Source organism: Aethalodelphis obliquidens, unplaced genomic scaffold, assembly GCF_003676395.1.
Source record: "Aethalodelphis obliquidens isolate GAN/ISIS:26980383/991018 unplaced genomic scaffold, ASM367639v1 scaffold4, whole genome shotgun sequence".
Classification (NCBI taxonomy): Eukaryota; Metazoa; Chordata; class Mammalia; order Artiodactyla; family Delphinidae; genus Aethalodelphis; species Aethalodelphis obliquidens.
The window spans coordinates 34,449,996-34,459,494 of record NW_020837948.1 but is presented as its reverse complement, the minus strand read 5'-3'; positions in this window follow the sequence as shown (position 1 = coordinate 34,459,494).

Sequence of the window (9,499 nt, the reverse complement as noted above, 5' to 3'; positions counted from 1 at the left end):
TACTGCTCTGGTAGCAAGGTTCATCAGCATGTATGTACTACCCTGTGCCATGTGTAACACATTTCTCTCTCTCTCTTTTTCATTGGAACTCAGATGCACGAAATTAAATAAATTATAATCTTTAGTTAAGGACACATTCTCATCATTGATCTCTTCATGTCCCCCTTTTATTTAGTTATCTAGTTAATTTTTACAGTGTTATAAAAGACAGTAAACGAAGATAACAAAATAAAACTTAAGATCTTGACAGTGATTTACTCACAATACAGCCCTCTCATTCTATTCCCTAGGCTCCTCCCACCCATGGCAACTACTCTAAACTCTGTACTTATCATCTTTTTTGCTTTTTGTTTTTGTTTTTTTATTTGTTTGGGGTTTTTTTTGGTACATGGGCCTCTCACTGTTGTGGCCTCTCCCGTTACGGAGCACAGGCTCCGGACGCGCAGGCTCAGCGGCCATGGCTCACGGGCCTAGCCGCTCCGCGGCATGTGGGATCTTCCCAGACCAGGGCACGAACCCGTGTCCCCTGCATCGGCAGGCGGACTCTCAACCACTGCGCCACCAGGGAAGCCCATCCTTTTTGCTTTTTAAAATATAATTTTATTTCAATACATAGCTTTACATATGCTTTAAAAGGGTTTGTGTATTTCTAAAAAGTACCTTTTCAGGCTCCGGACATGCAGGCTCAGCAGCCATGGCTCACGGGCCCAGCTGCTCTGCGGTATGTTGGATCTTCCCGGACCGGGGAACGAACGCGTGTCCCCTGCATCAGCAGGCAGACTCTCAACCACTGCGCCACCAGGGAAGCCCAAAAGTACCTATTTTAATTTTATAGTTTATAACTTCATAGAAGGAGAAATGTGATATTATAATATTTGGAGACTTTTTTCCTTTATTATTAAATTGCAATATCTATCTATATGATATTCCTGCATGATGCTTCACTTCATTCATTTTAACTACTGTATAATATTCCACTGAATGAATATGTGTGAAATAAGTCATTTCTTTGACCATTTTTCTCTATTAAAACTGTAGCAAAGCTTATAGCATATCTGATGTTACATGTCCTTCACTTGACTCAAAAACATTATTTATGTAAAAAGAACATTGTTGAGCATTTACTATGAGGCAGACAATATTCTAAGATCACTATACATACCAACTCCTTTAATAGTCACACCAACATTATGAGATTAGTACTATCATTTTCTCTATTTTACAGACAAGGATACTAGCAACCAAAGATTAGAGTAAATTATAAGAGATATTGTCAGGATTCAAACCCAGGCAGTGGAGTTCCAGAGCTTGATGTCTAATTAAACCACCAGTATTTCTTTCCCTTCAGTTTACAAAAATGACTTGTGACAAGCAAAAGCAATGAAATTACATGGCAGTCCTCAATTATTCCAGACTATTTTTACATTAATTATTTTAAGTTAGAATTGAAATACAAATGAACATTTTAAAATTTGTATAGTTTTCTGGACATTCTAAAAATGTGTTTGTAGACACCAGTTTGAGAAATAATGTTATCATGGAATGACTGGTTGAACCTTCACTTCAGTCCAGGACTTAAGTCAAGTTTACTGTAAGTGGTAGAAATGAAACTGGCATAACAAGATAATTTGTTGGCTCACAGATTTGGGAAAGATGTAGAGTTGTCGGAAAAAAAGAAAAAAAAAAAAAGAAATGTTGCAGGAGATATAGACAAAGCCACAAGACAGCTGGAGATTTCAACACACCTCTTTCAACAATTGATAATAAATTTAGACAAAAATCAGCAAAAATATAGAAGAATTTAAAGCATAATCAATCACCAGGTCTAAGAGACATTTATAAAACATTCCACACAACAATTCTTTACATTAAAATCAATTAGTCCATCTTGCATTTTCAATGAATCTTTTACCCCAAAATCATTCAGTAACATCACAGGTGGTCAGTGAACCAATATTTGAAAAATATTGGTTCACTGAGTTAGGCAAATCTTTCAAATGTTGACATGTTTTGACTTCATGGACCCCCCCCTGAAAGGGGTAAGAGACCCCCAGGGTTCTAGGGACTACATTTTTGACAGCCACTGCTCTGTTAGAACAAATCTTTTGCTTCTTTAAAGCATAAGAAAAGAAATATTTTCTTTGTTCAACTAGAATTTCCCAGCTACTAGAACAGTAACTAGCACACAATAGGTGTTCAACAAATACTTGTTGGATAAAGAATTAATGGATGAATGAATTAGCCCTGCAGACACTAGGTTGGAATTTCTTTACCACTCTATCTTTGAGAACAAAGAGTATTGGCAATTTAAATAATTTCCTATCTCCAAACTGATGAGCTCTGAATCATGCATGTTCTAAGGCTCACAATAAAAAACAGAGGAAAAGAATTTTAAGATTCAAGATATCAGCTGAATAAAGGATTAATTGCAATTTACAAACCACTGATAAAAACACCTATTGAACTAACAACTATCTATGACCACATTAAGGTAATGTATTTTGTCCTCCCTTTAAAATATTTTTTGCAAGTAAAGTATGTCTATCTATCATGCAGTCAATTATCTCCACAGCATGAGACCATTCCCAACATACACACATGAGAGTAATAACGTGGTATATGGTTTGTTTGAAAGTAATAGGTACACTAGAATATTCAATTACCATATTGATGTACCTTTAATGTCCCAGTGTTAATGTCTTTAAGACTGTGAACTAACAATAGTGTATGAATGCTCCAGTATATGCTACTGATTCAATTACTTAGAATGTTAAATGCATTTGGAAATCTTTCGTTTTATTTTATTTTCCTCAAAAACGCAGGGGGGCGGAAGCTATAGGGATCATTTCTTGTCTTAGTCTGAGCACCCCTGTGGAGAGGATCCAAGCGTGAAGTTTCCTTTGAAGTGAATGGAATCTCCACACTCAGATCAGTTCTGAGAATATATAGAGGAGAACAAGAAACTGGCTGCCTGAAAACAGACATTAGCATTTAAATGAGGCTAAACTTAAAAGAAAATTTATGCGCCAAAAAACACTAGGATTTGAAAACTAAGATACAGGGCTTCCCTGGTGGCACAGTGGTTAAGAATCCGCCTGCCAATGCAGGGGACACGGGTTAGAGCCCTGGTCCGGGAAGATCCCACATGCTGTGGAGCAACTAACCCCGTGTGCCACAACTACTGAGCCGGCACTCTAGAGCCTGCGAGTCACAACTACCGAAGTCCACGTGCCTAGAGCCCGTGCTCCACAACAAGAGAAGCCACCGCAATGAGAAGCCCGTGCTCTGCAACGAAGAGTAGCCCCTGCTCGCTGCAACTAGAAAAAGCCCGCACACAGCAACCAAGACCCAATGCAGCCAAAAATAAATAAAATAAATAAATTTATTAAAAAAAAAAAGAAAACTAAGATACAATTTTTCAGCAATCCTAAGTCAAACGATCTTGTATTAGAAGCTGGTCTTTCTTAGGTCTAACACAAAGAAAACAACAGTAGCAAATATTCAAAAAGCTTAAAGATTAGGTTAGAAATAGGGGACTTACATCATATCGAAATAGCACAGATGTCAAGCATTCCAACTTTAGTTACAATAGAAGTCTGGCAACGTTCATGGATTGTATATGTCCCATGTACTGATTTTCATTATGTATTTAATATTAGCAGCCTGGTAAAGTAAAAAACAAAACAAAACAAAAATAACCAACACAAAACAATATTCCAGTTAAGAATTCAAGCGTAATTCTTGCTGACATGAGTAAATCCACATAGGAAATATAATCTTCTTTGAATGTAAAATGTATCTGCCACCTATAAAACCAAAATCACAGTTATTTCAAAAGTATCCATCATCTGTCAATCAAGAGTTAGTCTTTGAACACCACCACTGTTCAAGACCCTGTGTTCAGCTGAGTTTAAGACATGGTTCTCGATTTTGACGTTTATGCATAAAAAGACAGCTAACTATACGAAGCAATATGTGTTGAGCACCAAAAATTCTATGAGAGAAGAGGATCATAGCAAGCTAGGATGGTCTGGAGAGGCTTCCTAGACAGTTCTTGAAGGACAGAGAGCACTTAGCTCAGCAGGGTGGAGTGTTGAGGTCCTCTTTATAGAGGGTGGTGCCCAAGCAGACACTTGGAAACAGGCCAGAAGAATGAGTTTGGAAGATAGGAAGACCACCTGGATTAGAGCACAGGGTCCTGTCAGTGCCTGCTGACAGATGAAGAAGGAAAGGAAGGTTGAGATCAGAATGGAGAGTGCTGCATGCCAGATCTCTCTTGGTAAGTCAAAGATCCATAGAATCCTACAGTGAAGGGGACAGTGGTGATGATCAGGCCCAACTTACCAGGTAACCCTAGATTCCCTCTTTAAGCACCCATGACACATTATCATCTAGCTTCTGCTTGAAGAATGATGCATAATTGATGGGCATATTGTTCTAAAAGCAAGCTCCTTACCCTGGTTTTTCTCTCTGTATACATCATGAATTCATATAATATGAACCCTCAAACTGTGTTTTAATGACTGAATAATCTACCTCAATAATAGCCAGGGAAAATTTCATAGAAAAGCAAGTGTTAAAGAGAAAACCACAGCCGAAAATGGCATTGCTTGTGCTAAAGCCCATGATACCAAACCTAGATTTAATACCTGACCTGACTGCAGTTTCAACCTTCCCTGGGAATGTAATCTTAGTCCACCAGTCTAGAATTTTCTGGTTAGCATTAGTGAGATAATCTGTCATGTGGGCCATCTCCTTCCCTGAAAAGTAGAAGAGGTAATCTGCATGACAGATCTTGCTTTTCCCCTAGGAGAAGGTGAGCTGGTCTGAAACAATTCTTTCTTTTCTTTTGCTAATAACTTCTTTGCCCCACCCTCCTTCTATAAAAACCTTCCATTTTGTACAGCTCCTCAGAGTGGCTTCCATTTACTGATACTAGATGGGAGGATGCCTGATTCATGAAGCATGAAATAAAGTCATTTGGATCTTCAAATTACATCAATGGGCTTTGAAGTATGGGTAGTACTTAGGAAGCAGAGAAGAAAGAGATGGATTCTGGGCAGGGAGTTTTAGTAGCAAAAGCTCAAAAGCAAAAAAGAACATGCATTACGGGGAAAAAAAACTACAAAGATCAGTAGCACAAAGAATTATCACTGAGAAGTCAAAACAGCCTTGAAAAGATGTCAAGAGTTTGGATTTGTTGATGTAGACATTAAGTTGCTATAGTAAAATTAGCATTTAGGATGTGAGGAAAACATGCTGATAGTAGCATTTTAGGTGGACCAGACTAACAGTAGTAGACAGGATAGACTGATTTAGAGAAGAACTGGAGGCAGAAACACCAGTTAAGAGTCTTAGAAAAGTAATACGGGTGAATTAGTGCAACCACTTTGCAAAACAATTTGGCACTACCTGGTACAGCTGCACAGACACATACTCCATGGCCCAGCAATTCTGCTCTTTGGTGCAGTCCCTAAAGAAACTCTTCACATATGCATTAGAAAACCTGGATATGAATGTGTTCTGCAGTATTATTTGTATCAGTAAAATCTTGGAAATCTCTCAAGTATTCATTAAGAGTAGAATACATTGTAGCATATTCACACAGAGCAATGAAAATGAGTGAACTACAGTTCCATCAACATGTAAGAACCACCCAATCATAATGTTGACTGGAAAAAAGACAATTCACAAGCGAATGTTATATATAATCTTGTTAATTATATAATACACATTTAAATATATTTATATATTTATGTGTATATACATATATAAATTCTCTTGTGAGAATTGTATATATTACTTTGTTAATTATACATACACAGTTAAATATTTATTTATATATTTATGTGTGTATACATACATAAATTCTCTTGTGAATTGTTTTAATCGCATATTTCACTTTTACCAATTTCAAAGACATATAAAACAATTATATTTCCTTTAGGAATACATACAAACGTGGAAAACCTATAAGGAATGGTAATGGAATGACATAAAGTTCAGGGTGTTGTCCACCTCTGGGGAAAGGGGGCGTGTATGACTGAGGACGAGCCCACAGGACCTTTCTGAGGTTCTGGCGACATCCTGCTTCTTAAACTGGGCGTGTATAGTGTTAGCCAAAAAATAATGCGGGAGGATGCAAATAAGAAAAGAGTTTATTTGGGGTCTTAAGAATTGCAATTCAGGAGACACAGATTCGGGTAACCCCGAAAGAGTGTTCTGGGGAAGCAAAAGAGTCAGGGGCTTAAAAAGACAAAAAGCCACGAGGTTGTTGCCTGGCAAGAATTGTGATTGACTGTGACTTGAGTCAGAAAATATTTAAAACAACTTAAAAAAATCACAAGTTGTTTCAGGATAGGAGTCTGATAAGTAGATAGACTGTCACCAGTTATTTTAGGGTAACAGTTCAATAAGTATCTTGAATTTCTGGCAGGTGTTCTGATGACTTCATCAGTCAGAAGGTCGGATTCCTTCCAGGCTGAGACATGCATAAGTCACACTTCCTTAATGACCTCCCAGTTCCACTTTACAGGGCTTGCTTAGCTATATTGACTCCATTTTGATTTTCTTTCACAACAGCTGAGTTTATTTTGTTATTATTTAGCGGTATAGGTCCATTTTATATGCACTTTAGTAGTTGCGATACATTTCACAAGTTGAAAAGTTGAAAACAAATAATAAGGACTTGATCAAGGGTGGTCATAGTAGGCATATAAGGAAGTACATGTGTGATGTGTAATTCATGACCCATTTGGGTAAAATTATAACAAGAGTTAATTTTCAACTAGCAATACTGGTGCAGAGGTTCTCCAAACATGAGCTGTGACATATTGACCTTCCATTCCACTCCTCTTCTGTCCCACCATCTCCATACCTGTAGTTGGTTCCCTAGATACAGATTTGCTCTTTTATGTTTCCAAAAATATTTATGGAAATTAAAGACTTATGCTATGTCTCCCAGTGATATTCTGATTTATATTAAGAAATATATATATTTGGTCATTCAGATGACCAAAAAATATTTCTCATATGTATTTGGTCCTTATCCACAGTTCCTGTTGCATAGCTCCCAAGCCCCTTGGAATTTCCTGAGTAATAAGAGCAATGGGAATATCTTTTGTTATAATATTTGGTCTCTTGTCCTCAGTTCCAGAAAATGCTTTCAGAGCCATAAAGTTGAAATGGGTGTCTTGTTCATAACAAGCTCCCTTCTACCACAACTGGTTTTATGTTAATGAGGTGACTTTGGGAAAGTACCTAAGGATGGCAGCTGGTTGCCAGGGGAACCAACTTTCAGTACCACCCCTTGACTTTCAGGGAAGGGAGAGAGGTTAGAGGTTGAATCAATCACCTCATGGCCAATGAATTAATCAATCATGCTTATGTAATGAAGCCTCCGTAAAAACTCCCCAAAAGAGGGGGTTCAGAGAGCTGCCATGTGCCACCATACCGGGTTCTAAGCTCCAGAAGAATAGAAGCTCCTCGATGCATAGGCCTCGCCCTGTGTAACTCTTCATCTGTATCTTTTAATATCCTTTGTAACAAATCAGTCGTCTAGAGAGTAAATGGGTTTTCTGAGTTCTGTGAGCCACTCAAGCAAACTAGTAGAACCCAAGGAGAGGGTTGTGGAAACCTCTGACTTATAGCCAGTCGGTCAGAAGTACAAGTAACAACCTGGACTTGCCATTGGCATCCTGAATTGGAGGGGGTCCTGAGAACCTCCATTTGTAGCCAGTCAGTCAGAAGAACAAGTAACAACCTGGATTGTGAAGCTGGCTGTAGTGGAGGGCAGTTTTGTGAGGCTGAGTTCTTTACATGTGGAATCTGACAATATCTCTGGGTCGATGGTGTCAGAATTGCTGGTATCTGAGAAGTGCTTGCTGGTGTGGGGAAGACCACACACACACACACACACACACACACACACACACACACACACACATTGAAATTGGGGTCCAGGAACCTAGATTACTCCCTCTCTCCCTTCCTCCCTTTTTATTTCACTTTTTTCATCTGATATTCACTCTAACTAAATGTCAATCTCATGCAAGGTACCAGGAGTCAAAAGTGAATAGCCATGGGTCTAAGCTTCTATTCCAAATCTAGTGGATGCATTGCTTTTCTATTGCTGATGTAACAAATTACCACAAACTCAGCACTTTGGAAAACACAAAATTTTTATCTTACAGTTCTGTAGGTCAGAAGTCCAAAGCAGGTCTCACTAGGCCAAAATGAAGGTGTTGGAGGACCGCGTTCCTTTTCGGAAGCTCTAGGAAAGCATCCATATTCTCGCACATTTAGATTGCCAGCAGACTTCAGCTTCTTGGGGTTGTAGGACTGAGGCCTTGTTTCCTTGCTGGCTGTTGGCCAGGAGTCATTCTCAGCTTCTAGACCCACCTGCATTCCATGGATTCAAAGTCAGAAATGGCAGCTGAGTCATTCTCACGTCTCATCTGTCCTGCCTCTTCTTCCATCATTGAATCTTTCTGACCAACCTTCCTGCCTTCCTCATCCACTTTGAAGGACTCATATGATTAGATTGGGCCCACCCAGATAATCCAGAAAAATCTCCCCGTCTCAAAGTCCTTAACCTTAATCACATCTGCAAAGTCCCTTTTGCCAAATAAAGTAACATATTCACAGGCTCCAGGGATTAGGGTGTAAACATATTTGGAAGACATTTTTCTGCCTACCACAATGGATTTTTTTTAAATTATAAAATGAAAAACAAAGGCCACATACTTATTAATGTATAGCCATGGACTGGTGATTAATGAAGCAGCCATGGTAAGAAAGGACAAGAACTATCCTTTGAATGATTATATTTTTCTAAAATTCCCCCCCCCCCCGGGAAGACAGCAAGATGCAGAAAGTGAGGAACATAGCACAGTGCCTGACACATAACAAGCATTCAACAGATAGGCTATCTCTTGTAACCCAAATGTCCTCAATAATCAATTATCCCACCCTCAGATGCCGTCTCTTTAATGCTCAAACAATAATCCAGTCCTCCACTTTGCTGGATTGATAGGAAGGACTGCCTTTTGCTATGTTCCCCTTCCCAGGCAATTCAAGGACCACTACATGTTCCACAAATCAGTCCTGGGATTCTTCCTTGCCTCTCCCTCTGCACTGTGACCCAGGGCTGCTCTGCAGGTCACACCACCATAATTTCCCCACTGCTGCAGATCTGTCCCAGCGCTTACCTAAGCATTGACCCACACCTTTCCCTTCATTCTCTAAAACTCAGAAAAGCTAGGACACAGGGATGAGAAAATGGATACAATGCAGACAGGGAAACAAACCTGGATATTTGTTATGACTATTCACAGAGTCTACTTCCTGTACCCCTATACAATGACCCCCCACTGACCATTTCTGTCTGATTGCTCTGCTGCTGGGATCAATGTGGCTGCCACTGACCAGAGTACACATTGACGGGTTCCTCCATACCTGCTTCAGATATTCAAGCGTTCAGTGTCTCAGGGGTCCTTTC